We start from the raw sequence: 21,641 nt of genomic DNA on the forward strand, positions 1-21,641 counted from the left end.
TCCCCTTGTGACCTTGGTGATAGTCTTCCTAGCCCTAGGTCTTGTTCCATAATCGAATGGAACATTATGATAAGCGGGCTTGACCACTTGAGACTTAGGTTTGTAACCCAAACCTCTCATGTCCTTGGGCTTTGATTTTTGACCCTTAGACCCTAGAGTTGACTTCTCCAAATTCTTAAGAGCCTTTTCTAAGGTGTCAAATCTTGACCTCAAGACTTGATTTTCCTTCTTTAATACCTCAAGCTTTAATTTCCCATTTTTCTTTGAGGTATTCCTAGGCATATGTCTAGTTGTTTTGGGATTCCTATCTAGGTTTTCCTTAACCTTAGATGAGTTAACTCTAGGGTTGGCATTTCTAGCATTGTCCTTATCTAGGCTAACATGTTTGGCACCTAAGCACATGTATCGGTTTCTATGGTTCTCATGCTTATCATTATTGACAATTGCAATAAAACTACTAGCATGTGTCTTATTAGAATTGCAAGAATGTGCCTTAAAGGATACCTTAGGGTTTGCCTTAGCTCCCCCCATAGATGTGCTTGGTCTCTTGTCCTTGTGAGGTTGCCTCCCCCTTGGACATTGACTCCTATAATGTCCCCTTTGCTTGCATTGGAAGCACACCACGTGCTCCTTGCCCTTGCGTATCAGGACTCCGACTTCCTTGACTTTTGGTGCCGGTGGAGTCTTCCTAATCCTCTTTGGACATTTACTTTTGTAATGCCCATATTCCCTACACTCAAATCACATTATATGTAATTTACTTGAAATTAAGTTGCTTGAGTTACCTAGGGTTGAGGATGGATATAAGCTCTCTCCTTCATCCCTTCCAGAGGTAGAAGCTTCTTCTTCTTGCTCCAGTCTTGAAGAAGAACTCTCCTCCTTTTCTTCCTTAGATGTTGAGTAGCCCTCAACTTCTAATTCCATACATCCATGATGTGAGCTACTTGGCTCACTTGACTCCTCTTCATGACTTGAATTGGAGCTCTCCTCATGGAACTTAGCCAAGTTGTTCCATAACTCCTTGGCATTGTTGTATCTACCTATCTTACACAAGATATCATTAGGTAATGAAAATTCAAAGATTTTCGTTACCTCGTCGTTGATTATGGATTGGTGTTTTTGTTCCTTCGTCCACTTCTTCTTCTCGAGAGGTTCTCCTTCTTTATCCACCGAAGGAATAAAACCTACTTGTACACAATTCCAATTTACTAGGTTAGTCATAAGAAAATACTTCATTCTTACCTTCCAAAACGCGAAGTCGTCGTGATCGTAGAAGGGTGGAATCGTGACGTCTTCTCCAAGTTGATCCATTCTCTAGCTCGTGCTCCCTCGGGTGTTAATCCGACGAAGAGCAACCTGGCTCTGATACCACTTATTAGGACCTTCGGATAGCGGCTAGAGAGGGGGGTGTGAATAGCCGACCCCAAATACACGTTTCTTCCTACAATTTGAGTTAGCGCAGCGGAAATAAAAGATAGAAACGAAATAGGAGAATATCAAACCTCAAACGCAACGATATAACGAGGTTCGGAGATGATACTCCTACTCCTTGGCGTGTCCATAAGGTGGACGAATCCTATCAATCTGTCGGTGGATGAGACCCCGAAAAACCGGCTAATAAAAACTCCTTCTGGGTGGAGAAACCTCGCCACAATCTCTTTTGCAACAGCAAGATCAGCGTACAAGAAATACAGCAAGAAGCCAAGAACAATATGAATGTAAAAACACTAGTTTGCTTGCCTTCTTGTCGACTGGTGATGAAGCAGCAACTTCACGAATGCCAGCCACAGCAGCAACTGATCAGTTGGAGTCCAGCCGAGTGAAGCTCACACGAAGCTTCAGCAGTGGAGAGGTCAACAAAGCTCAGATCGCAGGAGCAAGAAGAGTAGTCAGCTTCCCTGTAGTGGCCTTCTTATATGAACCTGCGAAGAAGACAAAGAAGAAGCAGAAATCTAGCCGTTGTAACTCAACGGCTAGACCGATCAGCTCCACCGACGGTCCAGATGGATCTGATCGGTCGGGACCGATCAGTCTACGCCTGATCGGTCCCAGAGCGATCCCAACTCTCGAGAGTTGGTTGCGATCCTCGATCGGTCAGGATCGATCGCCCATAGGTGGATCGGTCCACGCACCGATCACTTATAGGTCGAATCATATCGCTTTTCATCGATCGGTCACCGCATCGATCGATAACCTGAGAGCTATCAGGTTACCGATCGATCACGAGACCAATCGATAACGAAGACACCGATCGGTCGATGCACCGATCCGTAAAACCAGATCGATCGGCCAAGCACCGATCCAATGCCTCGATTGATTTTAGAGCTTCCTGGCCCTAAACCCTAACGTCTTCCCGGTCCGAGAACGAGCTACCGAGCCCTCTCCGACCTAGTCCGGAGAATAAGCTACCGAGCCCTCTCCGACTCACGATCGGTCAGAGAATGAGCTACCGAGCCCTCTCTGACCTAGTCTGGAGAATGAGCTGCCGAGCCTTCTCCAACTTCGTCCGGTCCAGAGAACGAGCTACCGAGCCCTCTCTGACCTAGTCCGGAGAACGAGTTGCCGAGCCCTCTCCGACTTCGTCCGGTCCAGAGAACGAGCTACCGAACCCTCTCCGACTCCATCCAGTTCAGAGAACGAGCTACCGAGCCCTCTCTGACCTAGTCCGGAGAACGAGCTACCGAGCCCTCTCCGACCTCCCATGCCAAGCTTCCATACTTGGACTTTTCCCCGTGCCAAGCTCCCTGCTTGGACTTTTCCGTGCCAAGTCTCCATACTTGGACTTTTCCCGTGCCAAGCTCCCTGCTTGGACTTTTCCTGTGCCAAGCTCCCTGCTTGGACTTTTCCGTGCCAAGTCTCCATACTTGGACTTCTCCCGTGCCAAGCTCCCTGCTTGGACTTTTCCGTGCCAAGTCTCCATACTTGGACTTTTCCCGAATCAGGTCAACTCAAGTCGGGTCAACCAGATTAACCTTGACCAAAGGTTGCACCCACAATCCCCTAAGTTCCTATTCTTGTCAAACATCAAAATACAACTTCTCTATTCTTATCAAACATCAAAATACAACTTCTCTATTCTTGTCAAACATCAAAATATACCTCGAGTCAGGTCAACTCGAGTCGGGTCACCCAGGTCAACCTTGACCTAATGTTGCACCAACAGTGAGCACGCTTCAAAGGTATAACTCTATCAAGTTTTTAGATCTAACTTAGTATAATATTATGTTCCCTTCGAATGAATCTTCTGGAGGAAATAGGTTTTTCCACAGCGCATTTGCGTGTTTAGCAACCTATTTCCCTATAGTGGTATCAGAGTCACTTGCGAAAGGATATGCTAAGTTGTTAGTAATTTTTATATATGATATAGAAATTACATGCTAGAGTTTTCTATGATTGGCAAAATTGTGGGTTTTGACCACACAAGAGTCTCGACTAGATCAAGAGTCTCGGCCAGACTGTGAGTTTTGGGCCAGATTCTGAGTCTCGGCCAAATCCTGAGTCTTGACCCAAGTGGGTGTTTTGTTGGGAACAAAACGAAGTTGGTATGTGACCAACAAGGTCTCGACCATAGATGTTTTGTTTGGAATGAAACATAGTTGGTATTGCGGGTAGTAGGGTCTCGGATAAGGCACAACTCATAAACGAGTATGCAGAATAATTTTTGTTTCGGGGGCGCTGCCCCCTAACCCCCGCAAGGGGCGCTACCAGCAGTTGAGTCCACCATTTGGTCGATCCTAGGAAGCGGATAACAGTCTTTAGGGTTGGCGCGATTGAGATCCCGGAAATCAATGCAAACTCTCCACTTATTGTTAGGCTTGGCTACAAGGACTATGTTAGAGAGCCAGGACGAGAACTGTACTTCTCTAATGTGACCAGCCTTCCTGAGCTGGTCTACCTCAGTTTGGATGATCTTATTTTGCTCGGCCGAGAAATTCCTCTTCTTCTGCTTGATCGGTCGGGAACTAGGTAGGAGGTGTAGTTTATGCTCCGCTACCTCCGGTCTGACCCCCCGGTAACTCCTCAAGGGACCAAGCAAAGATATCTCTATTACGCGTCAAACACTGGATTAGGTCCGCTTTGACTTCCATGGGCAAATCACTTGATTGCGAGTAAGGCTCTCCAGGCATTCAGGATAGAGCTGTACCTCCTCCCAAGAGATGGGCTCTTCTGTTGTTGATCCTGTCCGAAAGCTGAATCAACGGACGCTGGGCACGTGGAGCTCTCCGAGTTGCTGAAGTAGATCTCCGACCGGTCGTACGAACCTTCGGCGAACCTACAAGGAAGTCGGGCCGGGAAGGGGTTCCCGACGATGACCCTCCGACGCTCAAGTCAGATAAGCAGACAACCAAGAAATGGCTCACAATCTCCGACCATTAGTTTGGCCGAGCGGCGTCCTGCAACTACCATCCGCTCGGCATAAAGGGGGTAGCCAAAACGCCAGTCAACGACCACATTACTCAGCATTTCTTCGAAGTTTTCGCCAATCTCTATCATTAAGGTCCAGCACGCGCCCATTAAATGCGTTCCAGTGGCGGTGCTGCCGTCATCGTACGGTGGCGGCGTGGTGCTTTGATGGGATCGAGGCGGTTCGAAATGAACGGCGCGATGCGTGCTCCGATTCTCGTGACCTAGATCCAACGGTGGAGGCCGCTCGGGCTCCGCCCTATAAAAGCTCCGTTTTCTCCCTTCGCCGCACTTTTGCTCCTGTGTGCCTCCCTAGCTACTCGCATCCCAGCTTTCCGGCGATCTCACTCCTCTGGTTTCGGCGATCTCCGGTGCTCTTTCTTCGATCCTCCTCTTCGCTGCAAGGTTCTCCTTCTTTCTCCCTTTGGTTCTAGCATTTTCTTTGCACTTCTTTCCCAGGTTTTCATCCTCGGGGTACTGTTTCGTTACTGTCCTCTTTTATCGTCTTTTTTGATTTCGTCCGCTCGGACAATGGCCCAATCTTCTCAATCCCAAGACCAAACCCTCGGCCCATGGTACACTACCATAGAGTCGTGCTTCGATCGGCGCGATGCCGACCTTCTGATTAATACTTTTGAGATCCCCTCCAACCTTGAAATCATCCTACCCACAAACTCCGCTCGGCCACACAAACCGCCACGCGGAGTGTTTTGTGTTTTCCGCGACCAGTTCATGGCCGGTCTGCGACTCCCCATTCATCCCTTCTTTGTAGAAGTTTGCAACTTTTTCGGCATTCCGCTCGGAAGCCTAGTCCCCAATACTTTCTACCTTTTATGCGGTGTAGTCGTCCTCTTCAAAATCCATAACATTCCCCTCTGGCCGGAGGTCTTCTATTAATTCTATTACCCCAAGCATTCCGAGCCAGGCACCTACATGTTCCAAGCTCGGCCCGGCTTGGTCTTCTTCAATAAACTACCTTCCTCTAATAAGCATTGGAAGGAATTCTACTTCTACATTCGCCTTCCCGAACGGCCTACCTTCCGAACCCAGTGGCAGGTCGGCCTTCCTCTCACCCCAGAGCTCAAAAAGTTCAAGACCCGACCGGATTATCTCCACGCCGCCAACATGCTGGCCGGTCTGCGGTTTGACATCAACAAGTTCTTTCCGGAAGGGGTCATGTACATATTCGGCTTGAGTCCGATCAGAACCCCCCTCCCGAGCAGCTTCGGTAAGAATTTTACTTGGTCATTTGCCTTGATTGCTAACTAATTTTCTTCTTTTTCCTTTGCAGCGAATATTATCATGGAGTCGGTGATGGCTAGCATTCTCAAGAAGAAAGCGGCGGCGCTCGAGGCCGCGGCTGCCCGAGAAATGGAGATTCTCGGCATCCAGCCGGTCGGCTCTAATGAAGAAGAGAGCGGGACAAATGCTGGGGAGTCGGCCGCTCAGGCTTCTCTCCCAGAGCAAGCGGCTGGAGCAACTATTAGCCAAGAGCCTTCCGCTCGGGAGGAAGGCTCCGCTCCGGAAGAAGAGCGACCTCTCCAACAAAAGAGGTGCCGAGTGGAGACTCCCCTCCGATCAGCCACGTCAGCGGTTCAGCCATCCGCCCGAGCCACCGTAAGCGCTCGCGGCAAGGACCCAGAGGTCGAGGCTATTTCGTCCGACCGGACCCCGTCTCAACTGGACGCGCAGGCGGACCCTCTTGAGGTCGTTCCCGTCAGCATCCTTCCGCCCGCTCCCCAACGAGTCCAGCGTTCAACCATCTTATCCCAATTCTCGGCACCGGCCTCTGATCCTTCTCCGGCATCTGCTCAAACAACTCCCGGTCGGCGCCGAACCATCCGGGTCTCCCTTCATCTCCCGACTGAGGAATTAATGCCTGAAGCCGATCGGCCAACAACATCTGGCCAACAGCCATATGCAACAGGCCACGGGGGTAAGTTTATTTCATATAGTCCGTTACGCATTATTTTCGATCGGCTTCTAACACCTTGCTCGTGACAGAGATGGGTGGAGGAGATCGCCGTTTGCAGTCGTCTGGTGATGGTGGTCGCAGAATTGAGACAACTGAAGGCTGCAAGCGGTCCGTCCGACTCTCAAGGCCCTTTATATGCCGAGCTGAAGAAAGAGCTTAAAATGGCTCAGGATTTACTGGCGGCCAAGCAGAAGAAGACAGCCGACCAGGCTCACAATCTGGCCGAGCTCGAGCGAGTGAAAAAATCTCTGGATCACAGGATAAGCTTGGCGACCGAGCGGAAGAACACGGCTATCTCCGACCTAGAGAAAAAGAATGTGGAGGCTCGGGGCCTAGAGCAGAGAGTAAAGGAGCTGATGGAGCAGCTTGATGGTGAGAAAGCGGGCCGCTCGGCTGACGCGCTCAAGCATATAGACGAGCTGAAAACTCTGCAGGAGTCCCTCGTCGCGTCCCAATTGGCCTTCCAAGAATACCAAGAGATCGAGCCGAGCTGGGTCGCTGCCCTGAGACAGAATTATATCCGTTCGCTCGAATTTTCGGAGAAAGTTTGTGAGCGGATGTATACTGCGTTTGACCTTGCCATTGCCGCCACCAGCACATACTTGAAGTCCAAGGGGCAACTTCCCGAGTCCGCCGTCATCCCGGCCGCAGATCAGGTGGCGCTCCTTGACAACATCCAGAAGGACCTCTATGATTACCTAGAGTAGAAGTTTTACATGTAATTTGGCCGCTCGGCAAAAGACACTCCTCTTTTGTAATTTGGCCACTCGGCCAGTCTTTTTTAATATGTTATCCTTTCGCTTGTTTTGTCCTTTTGCTAGTTAATATGTGTGTTGTCCGCTCGTCTCTTGTCACACCTCTCGTGCTCGAAAGGTATTTTTACGAAGTATTTTGCGTAACATTTCCGCTCGGACGAATATATTCTGCTTCAACAGAAGAGGTTATTCACTAGATATTGATGAAGTACCTTTGGATACTAGGCCGAGCGGAACGCATAGGTGGTCAAACGATATTGACAACGAGAACAAGTCCTCTTGATCGCCTTCTTCCGCTCGGAGGGTTTATAGACACCGGCTCGTCTCTCGATTTTTAACGTCGGAGCTCGACGGTTTTCCGCTCGGAGGGTTTATAGACGCCGGCTCGTCTCTCGATTTTTAACGTCAGAGCTCGACGGTCTTCCGCTGGGAGGGTTTATAGACGCCGGCTCGTCTCTCGATTTTTAACGTCGGAGCTCGACGGTCTTCCACTCGGAGGGTTTATAGCCTCGATTTTAACGCCGCTCGGTCAAGGGTTTATAGGCAGGCCTCTCAATTTTAACGCCGGAGCTCGACGGTCTTCCGCCGGAGGGTTTATAGACGCTAGTCTCTCAATTTTTAACGCCGGAGCTCGACGGCCTCCACCTGAGGGTTTATGCCTGCCTCGATTTTAACGCCGGAGCTCGCGGCCTCCGCCGGAGGGTTTATAGACGGCCTGCCTCGATTTTAACGCCGGAGCCTCGGCGGTCTTCCGCCGGAGGGTTTATAGGCCCGGCCAGTCTCGATTTTAACGTTGGAGCTCTACCGGTCTCCTCCTCGGAGGGTTTATAGACGCCGGCTCGTCTCTCGATTTTTAACGTTGGAGCTCGACGGCCTTCCGCTTGGAGGGCTTTGCCTTTTCTGCTGTCTCATCTTGGTACTTCATCTGAAGAAGATCCTCGATCACGATTAACTACTGCGGCTTCAGGAGTGCGGAATAGGGCCCGATGGAATGGAACTGTGGCCGGCGATGCTTCCGCTCGGCCACCTGATGCTGATGTTGCTTGCTGCTCAATCTGCTTGGCTTACGCCTTTTGTTTTTGTTCTACAAGCTTAGCGGCTCTTGTCTCGATCAAAGCGTCGAGCTCCTCTGTAGAGAGCATCACCGAGTGCGGTCGTCCAGCCTCGTCCATTGCTTCCGATCGGATTCAGGAGCGTTCCCACAGACGGTGCCAAATTGATCCTGTCCGAAAGCTGAATCAACGGACGCTGGGCACGTGGCGCTCTCCGAGTTGCTGACGTAGATCTCCGACCGGTCGTACGAACCTTCAGCGAACCTACAAGGAAGTCGGGCTGGGAAGGGGTTCCCGGCGACGACCCTCCGACGCTCAAGTCAGATAAGCAGACAACCAAGAAATGGCTCACAATCTCAGAAAAAATGCGTCCCTCTAGTGAAGTGCGAGGCTCCTTATATAGAGCTGGGAAGGAGCTCCTGCACACAGGCCGAGGCGAATACGTGTCCCCAACCCATACCTCAGTAAGGGCTTGTCAGAAAGCTTACCCGACACCATACTGCTACAGTCCAAGCACGTCTTTGATGGGATAGCGGAACCCCTTGTCGTAAGGTTTGGTGTATGGCCTGGTCATAAAACATGCCCGCTGTCAGAAGATGTTCCTTGTCCTTTTCTCTCCTTACTCCATGCCGGGCGTCCGGTCGGTTGGCACTCACCTCACGTCCGGCTGGTCCTATGTACTGGTCCACTTGGGAAATTCCAATGTGCTCTGTGGAGAATTTGCAGTATGCTACTTTGGCCGAAGGCTATCCGCTCGCCCATATGCCTCTGTTCAACCCAAGCGTCGGAATCCCTAGTCCCATTGGGTCGTCTATGGTTCATCTGGGACCCCGTTTAGCCGACCGGGCTACCCTTCTCCGGTCGGACGTCTGGTATTTTGACCCCCACGTGGCGTTGACTCCCCCGAAAGGGGGTCCCCCGTTCTTACCTTCGGATCAGTTGTAGAAAGAGGTTCTTCTTGGACGGCATGGACACCCCCATCCTGGGTCCTTTGCGCTTTGCGGGCCTCCGCCTTAACCATATCTATATAGCACCTGTGAGAGACTAGCTGCTCCCCTTTGACTTCCCCTACCTAGTCTCCCACTGGGAATTTGATCTTCTGAGGAAAAGTGGAGATTGCCGCCTGAAACTCATGCAGGCCAGCCTGCCTAGGTTGACATTGTACGAAGAGGGTGAATCCACCACTATGAAGGTGCTCCTCCTTGTTCGCACCAGGGGCTCACTACCCAGGGATATGGCCAGCTTGATCTGTCCCATAGGCTTTACTTCGTTGCCGGAAGTGGCCACTAGCTGAAGCTCACTAGCGTCAATCTGCATACCTTCAAGCGTAGTCTTAAACAACACGTTGATAGAGCTTCTGGTATCAACAAAAACCCTGACTACGCGACTGTTGGCTATAACGGCCTTGATGATGAGGGCATCATCATGGGGAAGCTCTAATCCTTCCAGATCTTGCGGTCCAAAGCTGATTATGGGGCCAACAGCTTGCTCCTGGCTGCATCCTATAGTATGAATCTTCAGACGACGCTCATGAGATTTTCGTTCCCGGCAGGAATCTCAATCTGTAGGTCCTCCAAAGATCATGCATATCTCTCGGATGGCCATATTGCCTATATTTTCCTCCTCCCAGGCTTCCCCTTGCTCCTGGCCATGAACGTGTTGCTGAATACCTGGCCCCGCCTAGTCTGGTCTTAGTCTGCCTGCCTGACCTGCTGCAATACGGCGACCGTCTACCAACCTCTACACTTGAGGGGAAAGCTCTGGTGGCTGTAGACCCAATACGGCTGCACGTCGAGAATCGCAGGCGAAGTGGAAACAGTCGTTAGTAGCATGCGTGTGGGACTGATGGTAAGTGCAGTAATGTGGATCCTACGGACCAGGCCTTGGTGCTTGGACAGTGCCCACACATTAGGCTGGCCGAGCATCCTGACCGGGCGGGAAGGGAGGTCGGGTTTCCTGGGCGCGGGAAAGAGGTTGGGTTGGTGGTTGGGGTGTCCTTTCTGGCTTGTTGATGGAAGCAGGAGCTCTATCTGCTTTCCATCGCACTGCCTATGCCTCTTCCACGTTGATATAACTGGCAGCCCTTACCAACATTTTGTCGAAGTTCTTCACGGGGTCTCAGATGAGATCTCGGAAGAACTCTCCTTCTACCAATCTGTGGGAGAAGGCACTCATTAATATATCCGAAGTAGCGGACGGGACATCTTGAGCCACTTGGTTAAAGCGTTTAATATAGCTCCTCAAAGGTTCGACGAACCCCTGCTTGAGGGCGTAAAGGCAATGGTTTGTCTTTTGATATTTCCTGCTACTAGCGAAGTGGCGCATGAAAGCGGTCTTGAAGTCCTGGAAGCAGGTGATGGACTCGTGTGGCAATCCATCGAACCATTTTTGTGCTGAGCCAGACAAAGTGTTCAGGAACACCCGGCACTTGACGACATCACTGTATTGATGTAATAGTGCAGCATTCCTAAATTTGCAGAGATGATCTTCCGGGTCCTTGCTACCGTAATATCCTCCGATACCAGTGGGCTTGTACCCTTTGGGCAGCTTCTCCTCTAATACCCTTGGGGAGAAGGGCACTTGTTCTTCAGGTTTCACTCGGAGCTCTTCCCTGAGGACTATAGCTTTCCCTTTCTTCGAGTCCCCAGGCCGAGAACTTTCCGCCATAGACACCCGTGGTTGCTCTTTCTTGTTGTTATAGAAATCGGGATTCCGATGATAATAACCCAGACCAGGTTCTCTATAGAAGGCTGGGGGAAACTCCTCAGGCTGCTTTCTCTTAGATCCTCGGTCAGAAATATGCGTCGGATCTTTGGAAACTTTGGGCAGCTTGTGCGGTCGGGAAGCAGTGGTTTGTTTTTTTTAAAGCCGCACGCCTCTTGACCTCCTTGAATTGCTCAAATTCTCCTGCTATCATGGTCACGTTGATTTTTCCGGTATCCTCCATCTTCACGCTCCAGAATAGGTAAATGTGTTCCCACATGCGGAACCAAATTGATCCCGTCCGAAATCTGAGTTAGACAGAGGCCGGATGCGCTGTCGCTAGCGTTGACGGAGGGTGGATGAAACCTCCTACTCATATGGGACCCCTCAGAAGGATTCCCCCGGGTTGCTGACCAGGGGTGATGACTAAGATGGTGGTACAGGAGCTCTGCGCATATTTAGACAAGTACACGGAACGTTAGAGGCCAAGAATAAGGGAAAAAGTCCCCGGAACAGGCCCTCCGATGCTCAAGTCAGGTACTTTTGCCCAGAAGAACAATATACGAAAGGAAAAAAAATAGAAGACACGTGCGAAAAGGTAAATGAGCGTACCTGCGTAAGGGAGAGGACCCCTCTTTTATATGAGACTGCGTACTTCTGGAATCTGACGAGTGTCAGGGAATGTCGGATGTCAGGACATGTCTAGCGATGAATGACACGTGGCATCCTCTTATAGGTTGGAGGAAGGTTCTATGAGCAGAGAGTCACAGACCATTGGAATATACCCTGACGTGTAGCAGTTATTCCCTAACAGGCGATTACGATTCTCTATCTCCGTTGTCGTGTAGTGCCCTGCCGACCGGGTATGGATGGAGAAGCTCCTGATGACCTGTAGTTGGAGGACCCGCCTAGGTATAACTGAGCAGTCTGCGAGACCTCGACCGGGTGTATCAAGCTCGTATATATAGCCCAGTTTGAGAAAACCCGACTGGTAGAGATAGTTCAAGCTTTTCCTTAATTGTTCCTCATACTACAGATCTGGAATCCCGATCTGGGTATCCCGACCTGGCATTATATGACTAGCGGCCTCCAGAGGTCCCACCCCCTCTGTTGACCATCTCATCCCCTTGACTTCTGACTGTCACGCTAGTGTCAGCCTTTTTGCATGTCACGTGGCACCCTAAATTGATAAATTTTGGAACTCATTAAAATAAAAACAAATGTTGTAGTAACAAGTCCCAAGTCATATTTTTCCAAGGATCACTAGTAAGTGCGTATGAGAATTCTTGTATTGGTTCCAATTAATTTCTCATTTCAGACATGAATACAGGTGTCATCAAAAGTTCACTAGAACAAATCAAAATTAATCTAGAAATTGCATTCTCATCTAAACATGATACACCCATTTCGACAACTTTGTATCAATTAAATTCAAATTCTAATGATTCATTAAGTTAAATCAATCAGTTTCCATATCTTCAACTAACAATTACAGTAACAAGGAAACTCAAGAATTAAAATAATTTGTATAAATTGAAGTATCATCCAATGAACAATCACAACCTAGTTAAACAATAACAACGTATAAAGATAAACAATCAAATCTCCAGGTTTAGCATTCAATTAGTAAACTCAATCACAACAGCAAGCAACAATTAATCTGATCAAAATTGAACAACAACAACATTCAAGAACTCAAGTTAAACATCACCATTCATGCAAGTTCATTATCACAAGATCAGTTGTAGTTAAACTCACTGTAATTTTAATTATCCAGAATGTGCAGAAACTGAAATCAGAAATCCATCAAATCATTTCAAGAATCAAATCCATCCTAACAATCTAACCAACCATGAGCTCGAGAATGATCAAATTCTACTTAAAAACCACTTAACTACTAACCTAACTTCTACAATCCTTACTCCAAAACAAGTTACAGCTGAGAATTCTCGGAGCTTGATCAACGGTGGAAAATAGCCTAAAATTCGATCTAACATTACTGATCTTCATCTACGGTCCAGATCTACTTCTCATTAGGTTGGATGAACCAGATCTTCAATGGATGGTGTAGATCTACTCCAATCTTCAACGAACGGTCCAAAACACTCCAAGGCTTGATCGCTTCATTTAGCCCTAGATTTGAGCCCAAGTTTGGCTTGATCTGATCGGGCGACTATGATTGATTTGATGCCTACAAAATAAAAATCAAATATTAGCATCAAATACCATAATTATAAGCCAATTTGCAATTAAGTCTAAATTCAAATGCAATTATGAAATATGATGTAAATGTGAGATTAAGTTATAAAAAAACCATTAAAAATATGCACTATGAATCAAGATAATATAGCTAAATCATGGTTATCACACGCTCCCTTGGCTTCTGACTGCCACGTCCCCATGACTTTTGACTGCTATGTCTTCTTGACTTCTGACTGTCATGTCCCCTTGACTTCCACCTGATTGGCTTTATCGGACCCACCATCATGCGCCATATCACAAGCCTCCCCTTCAAGTCTAGTCGAAGGAGGTCGAAGTCCGACTTACTATACCCCAATCCTGGTTTGCTCTACTTCACCCTTCTAACTTTAAATTTTTTTTCTTAAAGCAACAACAGTTTTTAACCGTTGTCTTTTGAGGTTCCTATCTTTCTCAACGCGTCGATTTACAACAGATTATTAGGGATCTTTTACAACGGTTTTTCACCATTGTCTTTTTGCAGTTTTGTTGTAGTGTCAACCAGGTTAAGTTGGGTCCTATGTAGTAGATGCCTTATGTCTGAGTGTACAAGGACATAGGAACACAAGAAGTCGAGCGAAAAACCCAGCAGACGAAAAGGATGGTACAGAAGCAAGTTGACGGACTCGATGCATCTGAGGGATGAGAATCAATGGAAGAGTATACTAGTGGAGCGAGAAGGATGCATGTTGCGATTTGAGGGACGAGAAACCGGGGAGGAAGCCTACTCCAGGAGAAGGCCGGAGTTAGGTTCAGGTGAGCTCAACTCTGGATGGCCAGAGAATCACCCAAGTAACCGGAGAAACAGTAGGACAAAGTCGACTCTATATTGACTTGTTTAGGCGCCTATACTAGGTCTTGGTGCTCAAACTAGCTTGGTACCGAACAGGCGCCTCTGGGCGAAATTAGCAGTGGGGAGAGACTTTGGGTCCACACCAGCAACAATCCAAGTACCCGAACTGATCTAGGTGCCCCGGTACCGATAAAGGCTTATCATCGTGTCGTTAAAGAGCCATTGCGAACAGATAAAGTGCACCGCTGGAGGTGCCCAAAACCACTCTAGGCGCCCGGAGATGCCACGTCATGCTACGAACGAATTCGACTAGTATAATATAAATAGAGTCTTAGCTCTCTTCATTTAGGACAATACTTTCTGTACTTCATTTTCAACTTTATTTTTCGTTTTTACAATGTGTGCTTTCAAACGTAGATCGTCCTAACCGTATTCAAGTCAGAGGTTTGCATCGAGCTCAAATCCTATAAGTGCAGGATACGAAGCAAATCTAAGGATCTATAATATGTGAACTAGCAAATCAAGCTACCCATCCTATTAGTAATTCCATTGATTATTAATTACCAAGTAGTTAACTTGATATTTAATAACCTATAAATTTGATTACTCATTCAATGAATCCTTAATCAAATTATCTAATTATAACCAATTAATTATCTTTAGAGTTAAATAAATTAAATCAGTAAACCTTTGTATTTCACAAATGCATCAATCAAGAAGGTCATTAATTAGCTAATTAATCAATTGATTAACTGTTAATTAATCAAATTCACTGACTTGTAAATTACTCATTAGTTAAATAGATTACCAATAATTGCATCTACTCAAGTCCTGTTCAAAATTCAATTCAATCAACTAATCTATTATTAACCCTTTATTATGCATCCAAGTAATCAATTAGTTATTAATCCTCTTAATTAATTAACGCATTACTACAACCTTAATTTACATTATCATTAATCCAAACCCAAACCTAATTTACATTACCTATACAATTTAGGTTTTGATTAAATAAACCTAGCTTTTATATTCAATCATCTTGTAACTTAAATGGAGTATTCTAAATAGTCTTTATCAAAGCCTAACCCATTTATTCCAATAAAATATTTTAAAAAATCCGTTTTAAATTCTAATAAATTATATATATTCATATAATTACATTTCCTAGTTACACATTAATTATATATATATATATATAAAGGGTGATCCCGTCCGAAGGCTGAGTCGGACGAAGGCTGGTCGCGACGGCCTGGTTGCTGACGGAAAGTCATGGGTGATTCGGCTCCCATGGGCGGCTGACGACGCTGCAGGTCCCTGCACACACTCAGAAGATCCCCCTCCTCACGTTAGAGACCAGAACCCAGGGAAAAAATCCCCGGATCAGGCCCTCCGACGCTCAAGTCAGATACTTTTTCCCCAGAAAATGCAAAGAGAAGGAAAAAACTGACTGAAAGTGAAAAGTTGTGGAAAAAAGTGACGAGAGAGCGCATGTGCGTACCCGCGTACGAAGAAGCCTCCCCTTTTTATCCCCTCCTCGCTTCTAGATCCTGCCCCCTTGTCAGAAAGCGTTAGACGCTAGGCTTTGTCATGTAGTCCCGGACACCTGTCGTGCTGCTATTGATCGTGAAAGCATCTTCTTGTTTTCGAAACCTCCGCCTTTACACCTGGGTTTTTGTCTTGTAATGGAGGCCATCTGTCAGGCCGCTATTGGTTGTGAAAGCATCTTCTCATTTAGAAACCTCCGCCTTCGCACATATCGCTGGTATGTAGAGATTACCCCTTAACGGACAATTGTGATTCCCTGACTCCCGCACGGCTTAGCTCATCCGATCTATTGAGGCCTGCATCTGCCTCGCATCCTCTGATCAGATCCAACCTCTAAGCATCACCTGCCAGTCGGGCTAACTCTGAACAGCTCTGCCAATCCCGGTCTGTACCCTGCACTTTGTACTTCCTGTCCCTCGACCGCAGGCCTGTAGATCGAGCCATCTCTGAACAGATATGCCGATCCGATCTGTACTCGTGACTAGCACTTCCGGATCTTCGAATCGCAGTCCTGCAGACCACTCGTGACTTGCACTTCCGGACCTTCGAATCGGAGACCTGCAGACCACTCGTGTCTTGCACTTCCGGACCCTCGAATCGCAGACCTGCAGACCAAGCCGTCCCTACACAGCTCTACCGCGTCCGATCTGTGATTTGTGACTTGCACTTCCGGACCTTCGAATCGCAGACCTGCAGACCAAGCCGTCCCTACACAGCTCTGCCGCGTCTGACCTGTGACCGGTGCTCTGCCTGTCGTCTCCCCTTGTCTTTCAACTACCTTGCCCCCTTGATCGACAAGTCTGCCTAACCTCTGACTACTCCTCATGCTTGCCTCTGCCTGCCTAGTCAGCTCGACCATTGACTGCCGAGTCACCTTGATTATTGACTGCCACGTCCCCTTGACTTTTGACCGCTATATGGCCTTGACCTTCCTCACCCTTTCCTCTTGGGCCCCTCCATTACCAACCGTATCACAATCCTCCCTCGCAAGTCTAGTTGAAGGAGGACGACAGTCTGACTGACTAGACCTCAACACATCTCTAAGATCTCAGCATATCTCTGTGACCTCAGCCTATCTCTATGTCTCTACCTCAGCATATCTCTGCGCGCTCTGATTCCCGCCTCACGCATCAACCTTTGTGTCGCGTCGCCTGGGATACCATGCCTCCTTAATTGCTTCGCCAGTCGCTTGGGGTACCGTGCCCACATAGTTGCTGTGACTTGGCCACCCATCCTCTTTATAAAGAGCCTCACGGTCACTTCTTTACTCTATCCTTCCTCTTTCATGCCTTCCTACCTTCTTTTGCTAACCCGTGTTCTACCAGCTTCTTTCCCACGCCATGCATTCTCCTTCTTCTAAGGAGGTTGATCAACCACCCTCCCAAGTGATGATAAATCAACTAGCCTCACTACTTGCCGCGAGAGAATGCGAACTGGAGCGCGTATCCAGGGATCGAGCTCGTTAGCTAGCTGCCCTGCACTCTATGGAGGCCCAGTATCGTGTCGCGGAGCATTGCGTGCATGCGGAGAAGGCGAGGAAAGAGGAATGCCAGGCTAGCTTGCAGCGCCAACTTAGTCTTCAGGAACGCTTGCAGCAAGAGCATGATCGCTCAGCAGCAAACAGTCATCGACTCCTTACACGCGCAGCTGGCTCGAGCCTTGAACGCCCCAGAGGCTCCTGAGTCCCCAGACATTTCTTCACACGGCAGTGCTCATTCTCCATGACCAATCCCTTCCCCGAGTTAAAGTTGGTCTGGGTGATAATTGTCTCAGTGGCTCCTTCCCCGCAAGACGTTCCCGCTTGTAGCCTTAGCTGTATCACCTACTTATTGCACTGTGTCGCTGTACTTGTCTGTCTGTCCTTTTCCGGCATAGTCTTTCCTGCTCAATTTTCATCTAGCAAGCATTCTTAGAAACTGGCCCATATGTAAGAGACAAGAGTTGCCTCATGACTCATTTTTATGTACGAATTTTGGATAATAAAACCAACATAATGCTTGAAAATTAAGACTGTAATGAACGTGCAAAACCTGATTTCGCGGTTAATATTGATGCTTTATGGGTGTGATGGATGACTTCCGGTATTCAGTACCTCGCATACTTGCTGCATATTCGCAATTTGCATGAAGGAGCTAAAATAAAGCAAGATATAGTTAACCTAATTAACGGCAGACGTTCTGACGGTCGTTAGGCGTGGATGCCGGGTTCGCTTATGATCCTCGCAGGGGAGGTGGTTTTGGATTCCCCATGGGAGCGGACCTAAAGGTCGCGCGAGTACAACTCTTAAGGTCGTGACCGAGGCGAGAGTTCGGGACAACCGACCTAAAGGTCGAGCACAGGCTCACTTTTGATTCGCGCATGAGAGGTCGTTGGGCGTGAGAGCATAGCTCACTTATAGTTCGACCGAGGCGAGAGTTCGGGACAACCGACCTAAGCAGCTCACTTTGATTCTCGCGATGGGAGCCGACCTAAAGGTCGTTGGGCGTGAGAGCAGAGCTCACTTATAACTCGGGCTCACTTTTGATTCTCGCATGGGAGCCGACCTGAAATGTCAGCGTGAGAGCAGAGCTCACTTATTCAACCGAGGCGAGAGTCCGAGATACCAACCTGTGTCGTTGGCGTGAGCACAAGGCTCACTTTGATTCTCACATGGGAGCCGACCTGAAATGTCGTTGGGCGTGAGAGCCGAGCTCACTTATAACTCGCACTAAGGCGAGAGTGACCTAAAGGTCGTTGGGAGTGAGCACAAGGCTCACTTTTGATTCTCATGGAGCCGACCAGAATGTCGTTGGGAGTGAGAGCGAGCTCACTTATAACTCGACCGAGGCGAGAGTGGGACAACCGACCTAAAGGTCGTTGGGTGTGAGCACAGCTCACTTTGATTCTCGATGGGAGTCACGAAGGTCGGTGGGCGTGAGAGCAGAGCTCACTTATAACTCGTGACCGAGGCGAGAGTTCGGAGCCAAAGGTCGTTGGGCGTGAGCACAGGCTCACTTTGATTCTCGCATGGGAGCCGACGTTGGGCGTGAGAGCAGAGCTCACTTATAACTCGTGTTTGGGCGAGACCGGTGGCGATGGCGCTGGTCCGAGACAAGTAATGATACTCCGGTCCGAGACCGGTGGCGATGGTGCTGGTCCGAGACCAGTAATGATACTCCGTGTAACGCCCGCCCTCCCTACTAACCCTAAGGGACGGGGCTACGATACTCTACGTACGTATTACAGCGGAAGACTTAAAAATTATTTTTCTTAACTTATTTCAAACCGAACTACATCAAACTGAACTACACTAACATGGTTTCATAACATGATAACAAAATCAATAAAAACTTAACATCAAGTCACCAATAGTGTATTACATTTCATAAAACCAAAGCATAGTTCTTAAAGGTTTTAAAGCAGGTTCTTAATTAGTTGCCTAGCCACCGCCACACACATCTTCGTTGCCCCTCCTGCTGCTCCTTTAGCTCATCCAGCTTTTTCCTTTATCTGTGGTACAAGGAAAGTAAGCTGTGAGCACTCATGGCTCAGTAAGTTCCTTTCCTACTCACTAAAGCCAAAAATCAACATATAATCAAAGAATGTATCAACAAGTCATAATCTCAACTAATCATGGCATAACCTAGCATTCTATTCAAGCATATCATGCATCATAATATAATCACCACTAGTCATGGCATATCAAACATCATCATGGCCGAAATATATACCTAGTGCATTGCATAAAACATAGCTAGACATGGCATAACAACCAAATATCATGGTATATCAAAGCATGGCCGAAACATGTATATCAAAGCATCATAACTATGGCCAAACATGTACATCAAGGCATCATCATATCCATGGCCGAAATCTATATATCAAGCATCAACATATCCATGGCCGAAACATGTCTATAAGGTATAGCATGAACATAACATTATCATACCTTATCATGGCATATCATAATCAAGAGCATAGCATGAAACATAGCATAATCATAAGGTGTATGCAATATGATTTTGGAAAACATGTATCCGAAAAACATGTGTATGTCTCATGATCTTTAAAACCATTTTCTTTTACATATATATACTTGAAAGTAATCTCAACATAAGGGGGATCCCGGCTATGTACCACTTACATATTGCACGCAACCTTGTAGGTCCAAGGTAGCAAGTCTTGAACCCTACGAGGCAAACATACTAGGCCCTTAGTCCTAGGGGCACTTAGGAGCCCATCCCTAACGAGGTCCTTAGTCCCCGGGGCGCTTATGGAGCCCACCCTTGGTACAAGCCACTCACACATAAAGTAAAGTACATGTCATACATATCATGTATCATAAAAGCATGCATCACTTAGGCACACATCATATCATAAAGGTATGCATCACTTAGGCATACATCATGTCATAAAAGTATGCATCACTTAGGCATACATCATATCATAAGGTATGCATCACTTAGGCATACATCATGTCATAAAGGTATGCATCACTTAGGCATACATCACATCATAAAGGCATGCATCACTTAGGCATACATCATGTCATAACAATATGCATCACTTAGGCATAGATCATAAAAACATGCATATCTTAAGCATAAAGCATATCATCAAGCATGCATGATTTAACCACATAGCATATCATGAAAGCATGCATATTTTAAGCACTAAACATAGCATTAAAGCATGCATAATTTAACCACATATCATAACATAAGCATGCATATTTTTAGCACAAAGCATATCATATCATAAAAGCATGCATATCATATCATAAGTCATAAATCACAAGCATACATATTAAGCATAAGGGTGTATCTTGTGATTATCCTATCATAGGAAACATGGTATCATATTCATCTTGGTTCTAAGCTTCCTAAACCCTTGTGGCCGAAACCCCTTTAGAGCTTAATTTAGGTTAAACACAACATCCAAGCATGTGGCACCTAAATTATCATCATAACATTTTCATAGGAAGCATTATAAACATGATTAACTTAGTTTCTAAGTTCTTCAAGTCCCTAATTTCATGTGGCCGAAACCTTAAGGTGTGAAACAAGGTTCCATATGACATAAAAGCATGGACAACTTTAAATCATATTTATAACATTTTTACCAAGTAACAAGGTAAACACATTTGACACATTTGAATTAGTTCCTAAGTTCTTTAAGCCCTTAACATATGTCATGGCCGAAATTTAACAAGTTCTCATTAGGGCTACAAACAAGAATACAAGCATGTGAACTTGGACTAACCTTATGTATAAATTCATACAAGGCATCATACAATAGTTATGGCCGAAACATACCCTAGCATCATTTTAGGTCATAAAACAACATATAGCAATTGAACCTTGGCTTTCTACTTATCATATTTCATGTAGAGTGACATGAGCATATTTAATTTAAGTCCTAGGGTCCCTAGGGCATCTAAACCTTCATGGCCGAGACTTACCATGGTCCATTTAGGTCATGGAAAAATTATACAAGCATGTGACACAAGCAATAGGTTATCATATTTTCATAAGAAGCATTTTAACACCTTTGGTTTAAATTCTAAGGCCTCTAGGTCATTTAAACCCTACTTCGAATAATCATGAAACTTAAGCTTCAAATAACATAAAAACATATGAAGTCATACGAGTTTCATAGCATATGTAAAGACAAGCATAATGAGTATACATATGAATTGTGTCTTAGGCTTTCTAGGTTTCTTTTTCTCTTTTTCTTTTATTTTTTTTCTCATGGCCGAAACCTACCATTCTTTAGCTAGGTTCTTAAGTGGCCTAAAGCATGAAAAACCTAAGTAAGTTTCATGGCAAAAGTTACTAAGAAACATATATACAATTTGGTTCATGAATAAGCTAGGACCCCTTGTAGTCATACATGTTATATGTCATGCAACTAATTTTTCTACACCCTAATTAAGCATGAGGGCATTGAACAACTTTCATATCTAAACAGCACAGAGGTCTTGAGCATATTAAAATTTTGTTTAACCTTTTCTAAGCTATCCATCTCATCATGGCCGAAAAACCCTAAGAAGGAGTTCATGAAATTCTAGCAATATTCAAGCATACAAATCCTTTAAGATCTTTGTATTCTATCACATGAGCATGGTTATTTAAATTTAAAGGTCTTCCTAACCCTAAACCCTTTCTTGACCGAATCATATGAGTGGGTTTTCT

Source organism: Zingiber officinale, chromosome 4B (genome assembly GCF_018446385.1).
Source record: "Zingiber officinale cultivar Zhangliang chromosome 4B, Zo_v1.1, whole genome shotgun sequence".
Classification (NCBI taxonomy): domain Eukaryota; kingdom Viridiplantae; phylum Streptophyta; class Magnoliopsida; order Zingiberales; family Zingiberaceae; genus Zingiber; species Zingiber officinale.